Source organism: Manacus vitellinus, unplaced genomic scaffold (genome assembly GCF_001715985.3).
Source record: "Manacus vitellinus isolate BGI_N305 unplaced genomic scaffold, ASM171598v3 scaffold_25_pilon, whole genome shotgun sequence".
NCBI classification, from domain to species: domain Eukaryota; kingdom Metazoa; phylum Chordata; class Aves; order Passeriformes; family Pipridae; genus Manacus; species Manacus vitellinus.
In genome coordinates this window covers 5,328,288-5,337,802 of record NW_021939882.1, presented here as the reverse complement: position 1 = coordinate 5,337,802, position 9,515 = coordinate 5,328,288, and positions in this window count along the sequence as shown.

Below are 9,515 nucleotides of genomic sequence, written 5' to 3'. Positions count from 1 at the left end.
AGTGTGTATTTATTAAATTATTCCCATTTAATACACTCCTAGAATCATGGAAACACAGAATGGCTTGAGTTGGAAGGAACCTTAAAGATCACCTAGTTCCAGCCCCCCTGCCCATAGGCAGGGACACCTGTTCCACTAGACCAGGTTGCTCCAAGCCCCAAACTTGGCCTTGAACCACTTCCAGGGATGGGGCAGCCACAGCTTCTCTGGGCAACCTGTGCCAGGGCCTCACCACTCTCACAGGGAAGAAATTCTTCCTAATATCTAATCTAAACCTGCCCTTTTTCAGTTGAAAGTTATTCCCCCCTTGTCCTGTCACTCCAGGCCCTTGTCCGAAGTTCAGCTCTCCTGGAGCCTTTAGGTACTGGAAGGCTGTTATTATATATATATACATATATACATATACATATATACAGAGATGATATATACATATATATATATATATATACACACATACACACACACATGAAGTCAAATAAGGAGATTTGGGGCATTACAACCCCTCTACATTTAGGATTGTCTTCTTGAGATGTCCAGAAGAAAGGCCAGCCCTTTTTATCAACACCCAAGCAAAGCAGTACCTGCACTGCCCTGAAGGTCTTACAGAAGACAAGGGAAATCTGACAAAACCACCAGGGTTCTTCTTGGTACAGCCAAGTAGCCTTGGGAAGCACCATGGTAGCCTGGTTCCTCCTGCAGCTGCTCCCTTCACACAAGCATCCTTGAGGAAAGCAACCAAAGAGAAAAAATTTAGGTAGTAAATGAAAAAGGAGTATTCAGTGAAGGACATTTTGTGTTACAGTAGATTTTTTTAAAGACACATTCAAAAAACGAAAGCTGCAAATATAAAACCTGGCACTACAGAGAAACCCAGCACTCAGCCTGTCTGCATCAGGCTACCCAAACAGCAGCCAAAACTCAGGCCCTGAGGTTTTTATCCTCCTTAAGCCCTGCTCCCCCATTCACATGGGGCATCTCCTCCATGTTGTGCCCGGGGCTTCCCAAGGACCTTCACCAAGAGGAGAGGAAGAAAGAGAGAGCTGCCCTGCCATGGCCAAACCCATTTTGCAGCAAAGTAGGTCAAATTGAAATGCTTTGCACTCATCTGAAGGTCACTACTGTCTCCACAGCCTGTGCTGGGCAAGCTAAAGTGTATTTACATTGAGAAGATGTAGAGAGGTTTTGGAGCTGGAAGCGGTTAGAGGAAAAACAGGCTGTTAAAGAGAGCAGGAGCATGAGCCTGCATCCGAAATGGTGAATGCCAAGGGAGGAAAGAATGAAAAATCCCAAATACCAGTCATTTCCCTCAAAGGGCAGGAGTGTTAGTCCTGCCCTCCCTGCTCCTGGTAGCACTGGTAGGTGTTCCTGGTACAAAATACAGCACTGACAAGAGGTCTTGGGTAACATTTGCAGAGGGCTTTGACATGGAAAGCCTGAATTCCCCTTTACAGAGGCAAAGTCTGACAAAAGCATAATGGAAAGAGGCTTCTGACGGACAAAAATTGACTCCCTGGCACACGCACAAGCCCACGCAAACTTTCCAGCCTGCCCTCCAAGTGTGAGCACTGGTGTTTCCATTAAGTGCCTGAGAGCTCAGAAAGCATCCGGAGAAAAAGTAAACTCATGATTAGACTGAGCACAACTTTTTCCTTGAATTTCTGCAGAATTATTACAAGTAGTTTTGCAACAGGAGCAGAGATTACCCTGGTCCTTTTGTGGGTATCTCTTCTGACTGCCCTAGAGATAAGAACACAAATGTAGCCATTTTGGAGTATTTGAAATCATTGTTGGGAAGATCTGTCAGAGGAAACTTCATATACAGTTAGAATCATAGAGGAAGAAATCACAGAATTATTCAGGTTGGAAAAGATCTCTCAGACCACCAAGTCCAACCATTCCCCCAGCACTGCCAAGGCCACCACTAGCCCATGTCCCCAAGTGCCACATCTACATGTCTTTTAACATGCGACTCCTCCACTTCCCTGGGCAGCCTGACTCAATGCTTGACAGCTCTTTTGGTGAAGAATTTTTTCCTAATATCCAAAATAAACCTTCTCTGGCACAACTTGTGGCACTTTTCTCTTGTTCTATTCCTTGTTACTTGGAAGACAAGACGCGTCCTCACTTCTCTACAACCTTCTATAGAAAACAGTTTGGAAAGAGCTCTAGGTCTGGAGCCACACTGAACTTGGGGAAAGCCCAAAACTAGCCCAGGCTGCCTTCCCTGCCCCTGTCCCTCCAGCATGATCCCACCACCAAGGTGGGCAACTGGGAGCCTCAGGAAGGGGACACATCTTGACACAGCAGTTACATCATGGCCATCATTCACACATTGTACAGACTATCTCCTCTGCCCCCGTGCATGGCTGTGAAAGCCATAGCACTGCCTGCACAGGAAAGTTATGTTAGAAAACTAATTAATGTATTTTGGCTGTCTTCTAATGAAACTCGGCAGCTGGAAGCAGGCACGGAGCCAGTGCCACGTGACCACTCAGTTCTCCCTTGGACACGTTTCAGGAATCCCTTTGCTGAAGTATCCAGTTGTCCTGCACGACTCTTTTTCCCCCCAAACTGAACTAATCAATGTCTGGCTGCAAGTTATCATGGAGGGAGGGGGAGAAACATGCACGGAAAAGCTGTTGTACATCAACCGCTGTGTTATAAATACGCAGGCGATGCAGCCATACACAGTATTTTACTCCTCCATTTATCTCCCCGCGAGCAGAACGGCCGTAAGCGGATGAGTGCCTGCCATGGAGAGCAGTTCTGAGTGAGGTTATTGCATTCTTGACTTAAGCCCATTTTTCTGGTTTCCATGCAAACGTCAATGAATTTTAAAAGGGAGCATTCAGCCCAGACCTTCTGATTCAGACAAAACACAGTATCTCTCTATATCAGGATTATACTCTTGCTTGGCAGGGGGAGGAATCCAATGGATTTCTCCTCCTCTCGCTGTTACACCCCCCTGACTGTCCCACACGTCCCAGTTACCTCCATTGGTTGCTGCAGCCGTTCCCATGAGCGCCAGGCAGGAACACACACTGTAAATGCACAGGAATATGTATGCTTGCACCTCATACATGTACACACAGACACACGTACAGGTGTGCCCGGGACCAAGGACGGCAGGAATGTAAATATGTTTTACGCCTAATTATGGAAAGTACTTTGGCAGGAGGCGGCCGGGGCACAAAGAGCTACTATTGAGGTTCCTCAAGTTGTGGCCTCCATTCAGCACACAATTGACAATATTTAGACAGTATGGGCTAGTTCCTTCCTTTGCAAGGTAACTTCCTCGTCTGGCAGCCCTCGGGCAGGCTGTAAATGACCTTGTGTTTAAGGACAGTGTCAAATCAAATAAGCGGTCAAGGGAAAACCGCGCCTGCTCGCCTTCCCTGCATCGCCACCGTTGGTTTTCTGTTCTCTTCTTTCTCTTCAGGGTACTCGCAGCTCCTCGGGTTCAGCAGAGCTGAAAGCTCCATCAGCAGACACCCCTGTGCTGCCCAGCAGGGAGGCAGCAGGCAGAGCGTGCTGAGTGATCCCACTGCCCAAAGCGGGGGAAAAAATGGTGACATGCAAATGAAGACTTACTTATTAATCCCAAAGGAATTTCATTTGGGGTTTTGTCTCTCCCACCGCTCATCTCCCATTTCCAGCCTTCCCCAGGCAAACATTTTCCTATCAGATGCCCAAAGGTTTCTGGTCTTTCACTGTGCAGCTTCATTACCAATCCCTTCCTTGCTGTCCGTGCCCTGCTCCGATTTGCCTCCCATAACACACAGTTCCAGACCACAAGGCACATTGACTTCTGGAAGTCTGGTTCTAAAACCAAATAAAAAGCTTTTCATTGACACTCAAGTGTAGGTGCAGCAAGTCAAAAGCCTTATTTTCATGTTTTACAGTGCTCCCACCTGAATAAATTCATTTTAAGTGCCACTTTTCCATTTGTGGATTATGAAAGGTTGGGAGGTCTGGATGCCATCACCAGGGACCAAAAAGCAATATATTACCCACTGCAGGAGTCTGTCAGTGCTTCTGTATCCCACAGTCATCGTCACTGCAGGGCATTTTAAAGCACTTACCCTGAGCTTGCCTTCAGCACATGGATGGGTGATGGACATCAGGTCTGCTGCTCACAGGGAGGGGCAGGTAAGTAGCCATAAAGCTATGGTGGGACTTGAATGTGACATGGCTCAGTGGAAAAAAAAAAAATCACTAATATAAAATATTTCCTAATCCACCCACCTTCCTGCTCCCCTTTGGAGCAGAACGGCTCCATTGTACTGCAGGGTTTGCTCAAGGCAGAGCCTGTGCAGGGAAAGGAGGTCTTGCACCATCCCTTGGTATGAACACACCCCCCCCAAATCCAACCAGGACTTTTGCAACAACCCAGTTTAGATACAAGTGCAACTCTGCCCATTTCCAGCTGTAGCGCTCAGCACCACCTTAAATTACAAATTACATGTTCCTGTGGGTGTAAATGCAAGAGTGTGAGGCAGATGTAGCACACCAAAAGCTACAGTAGAAATATGGAGAAATAAAGTGGCACAGGATTGTTGGCTCTGCCTGTATTTAATTTTCCAGCCCTTTTTAATCATACAGAACCATAGCTTAGGTGTGTTAGAGCATCACTGGTTGCTAACCCAGAGGATAAATGTGCTCTGTGTGCCCAGCTAAAAGATCTGAAAATCTGTCCACAGTAGGAACATGCACCATCCTATCAAACACATAGAACATCAGCAAGCTCAGCATCTTCCATGAAGGAGGATTCACCAGGTTTAAAATCCAGATCACAGGGATTCCAGAAGCAAGAGGTGCTCTCTCAACCTGCTTCCTCCCACTCAGCACATGCAAGGTTTGCCACAGCCCTTGGTGCCTCTCAAGGAAAACAGGGAAGGTTTGAGTTTATTTCACTTGTGCAAGGAAACTCCACTGACAAATCCAACAGGCTGAGGAGCTGCAGCATATGGTTCCTCACTCCTCACACACACAGCCCTCCACAGTAATGCAGGGACAGAAGCACTAGGTGGCAAAAAAAGCCAACAGGTCCTTATTAGCTACACTCTGGAAATGAGCACTAATGTCTGTATAAAATTTCAGGTACTTTAATAACAACCGTGATGGGCATCAGCTCATATCCCATCAGCATTTTTTATTGTTCCCAGTGAAGGATAGAAGTGAGGGCTCACAATTATACAAAAAAAAAAAGAAGGGGGAGGAAGGGGTTCAATCCCAAATTGTTACTGAATAAATATTACCAAAGTAGAAATAATATCTTGCTGGATTTCTGTGTACCATTTCCTTCCTGGTAATGGCAGTGTAATAAAGCATCAAAATAAACAGTAATCGAAAAAATAAATGGCTGGAATTGGTCTGTAATTCCAGATGAGAAACATCTGCAGGGGTAGATCAGCAGATCTTTTCTCTTTTTCCTGGGCAATTAGTTGGACAATTCTGTGCTCTTATAGGTAAAATTATTCTCCCAACCTCTTCTATCACCTCATAAATTAAACCAGTATTTTTGGAAAGGAAGGAAAAATCAATAAATACCTCTAGATAAATAAGAGCAAAAGACTCCCCTAGATGTAGTTGAGCCTCCTGCCTCGTGACTGTTTCCTGTGCAGCCCTCCTCATTTCTAGCTGTGCTTTCTCAAAAGGACGGGGGAAAAAAACAACCCTCAAATGCTTTAAAATTTAAAAATAAGATTATGATTTTTCTTATGCTAAAATGAACATAAAATAACAGATGGATTAGACCAATGTATCGACTGTCTGACTTGTTACAGACAATAAACAAGGACAGTCTCATTAATTTTGGAACTACCACTGCCAATTACGAAAGCATTGTGTTTGCCATACACATTGATTAGAAAAGCTGTTTATTTGAACTAATAAAGCAGTAAATGAGCTGAAATTGTCTTTTCTTTATTTTTAATATGATAAATGGAATAAACTATGAGTACATCTGTTCCAAGCCTCTTTTCCACAACATGTTATGTCTGAAAAGCCTGAAAAATGTTCCTTTCTATTCCAACATTTCAAAGTAATGATTTTCTGCAAAGCATCACCTACAAAACATCCATCAGGCTTACACAGTTTAATCCTCATTCTGCATTTAGTTCCCTTTCTGAGCTAAACCACATTACATGGGAGGAGAAAACAGGCATTAGCCTGCAGATAAACCGTGGGCATCACTGGCTCAGCACCCCAGGGTGCAGATCTCTGACATGCCATAGAATCATGGAATCATTTATATTGAAAAATACCTCTAAGACTGTCGAGTCCAACTGTTAACCCACCTCTAAACTAAGTCCCCAAGTGCCCCATCTACATATTCAAGTTGCCAAGGTGATTTCCTTCAGACAAACCTGTGTCATGACAGTAGGAAGAAGTCAGAGGGTCAGATACATGCTCTATTTTAGCCACAAAACTATTTTTCATCTCTCATTCTCACTATTTTTTTAAACCGTGTTGCTCAGTTCTGAGTCTCCCCCCAGTAGGATAAAGCCCTGGTCATCTAGAACAGGCATATGCACACAAACCTCTAGGATTTTAAAAACATTTCCACCAAATAGCAAAGAAAAGTCCCTACGCAATCTGTGCAGCACTGCAGCAGTCCTTGCTCTACTGAGACACCAACCTTATGATGTTATTCAATAAAGTAAATGCTGAACCTTCTTTTTGCCCAGGTGCTATGATGACAAGAACATGTTTAGGTAAATCCATGGTCCAGTTTTGGGATCTCCCAGGACCAGTCCAGCTGGAATAGACTTGCTCCCAGCACCACCTCTGAATGGGAGCTCAGTAAATCAGCAAATTAAAAAAAAAAATTAGCAGATAATGAGCACCTTTTTTTAGGCTGTGGTCAAGTAATTTGCTTTGCTAAGAAGGGATTTTTTTTATTGTATTTAGTGGGTTTTTTACATCAGCCACGGAGAAGTTTCTACATAAAGGAAAAGCAAACAGCTGAGGAGTCTTCCCTGGGCTTTGATCCTCCCTGCAGAGAGTAAACCATGAAGTGTTTGTTAAATCCTAATCCGATTTAAAACTGCTTTTGAATGCTTTAGGGGAGGAAGTGCTGGCTCTCACTGTCTCATTCAGCCCAGGGTTTTAAAGCTGTGTTACTCTGCCTGTGCAAAGCCAGGATCCCCCTCCCGGGCAGCTGTTGCTTCTGCCAAAAACACCCACCTCGAGATAAAGCTCATTCAAACTGGAAGTGAATACATCTCTTCGTGTGGGTACCATTCTGCTCCCTGTAGAAAGCTCTGTGCAGCTCCCCAGTAACTCAGCTCTCAACTGTATAAAGCAGGGGAACACAGTTCAAACAAGAGAGAGAAGCTGACTCTGTGCTGGCAGTCACTAAAATACACACTTAACAAGGCAAGTTGGAGAGGTGTTTAACACAAAGTTATTCCCCTGACGCCCAGGAACCCTGAGCACCACACGGGCACCAGCACATGAACACGCATCTCATCTCATGGAATATGGATCCCAACATGCCACAGCAGGTACCAGAGCTACCAAGGAATTCTCATCCTGGGCAAAGCCTGGGCAGGCCTGGCTTTGCTGCGACAGACTCTGCTGAGAGCACAACCCATCCCAACACCAAAGAGCAGCTTTCAACCCAAATCTCCTAAAAAGCATTTATGGGATGTGGATACAGATGAGTATTTTTTAACATAGGTTGAACTTAGCACACAAAACAATTTATACTTTTCTTTTAAAAATACCATTTCAAAGGGAATCAATATCCAGCAAGCAGCAAAAAAAACTAGTGCAATGATTGTTGACCAAACTGTAGCTGCAACATCTTTCCCATGGCAGTTTCTCACATTATGTTGGTAGATGGGTTTTAAGTCACCCATTGTTTATTCCAATACCTTATTATTCTCTGGACCCCTCAGATTTGTTGTCAACAAAGAGATTATCTGGAAATGAAACTTGGCATAGGTACACCTGTAACCCAATAACTCCATTATTACAGAGTCAGAGAGATGTAGGACCCTGCTAGACCAGGAGCCAGAATGACAACCCTGGCTTCAAAGGGTTTATGAAGGAGAAAACCAGGAACACTGAAGATTTAGGATCCTCACATCTGGATTCTGTCACTGTAGCAGGATAAAACAAAGCCGTAATCCAACCTTCTTTGGTCAAGTGTGGATCAGAAGATGAGTGTACACAGCTCAGCGGGTCGTTGTTTTCTGTGAGTTCAGTCCACTAAGAGCCTGTTAGGAGCAGAGATTTCAATATGAAAACTAGGGCCCCAGGACACCAGGATTAGAAATGTGCTGGCAACTGGCAAGATGAACAGTTTCCTTGGCTGGAGCCAAAAAGCAGCAATTTTGCCCTGGAACTGTTTATAAATCCCAGCTCCAGAAAAGCTTAAGAGGCTCAGTGTGACCATTGACACAGTAAAACCAGTCCTTGTGTTTGCAGGACACAGGTGCCAGTTCCGGGGTGATGGAACAGCGTGGATCTTCAGGGGCAAAAACAATCTTCCATGTGCCAATGTACACTCAGTCATGACTACACTTCCCCTGTTACTGGATCCCAGCTTAAACGGGGTCTAAGAGCTGCCTCAGCCCAACAGTGGATGATTTAATGTTCTTCAGGGAGTTTCAAAAGGTAGGAGTGGGGAAAGGCAACAGCAGGACCCTCCCCTCCTTTCCAAAAGGAACTTCTAAAGAGCAAAATGACCTTTACTTCAGGAGATTGTGCTTATGTAGCAAGAATGTCATATTTTTTTAAGTGATCTCTTTTCAAACAATTAAAATACACGCCCACACCATATGCAAGGACGCGAGTCAAATCTCTGCTTTACATCACGCACGGCCCTTTTAAATGACATCTCCTTTTTCCGGGGTGGAAAATCACAGTCAGCATTTGTATATAAATATTATTACACAGCTTGAATGTAGAAGCCAGGAAACAGAGAGTGCTGCATGACAACGTGCTAAAAATTCCTTGCTGCATTTTTTTTGTGTGAAGAACCCGGCACTGTTTGTGCAGGAATCCCATTGTCACACACGGCGTTGTGCTCGCAGCGGCTCACACGGGACCAACACGTTGTCCTAGAACCAGAGCACAACAGCACGAAGGAAATTGTCTGCTCATCCTCTGACCTGGCTCACTGCTCTTCTAAAAGTTACAGATTAGTGTAACCTGTGCATACATTAAATCCCAGGCAATTGTCGTGCTCTGACTACTCATATGCCTATGAGCAGTAACATGTTAATTAGGAGTGTGAACATCTCCTCCAAAAAGAAGTAGATGAAGAAACCATGTTGGCACACATTCTCTTTGAAGTAGTAATAGCATTACTTATCTTAATAATATTACTTTATTTTAATAAAAATACTTTTAAATAGACAAATTGTCAACCACAACAGTCCTCTTTTGTAGCCCACAAGTAACTGACAAGGCCAAAGACTAGGACTTGGTTTTGTTTTGGGCTAAGATCAAGCTTACTGTGCAATACCTTGAGCCTGTCTGAGTGGCATGAGATCCTAATTTCT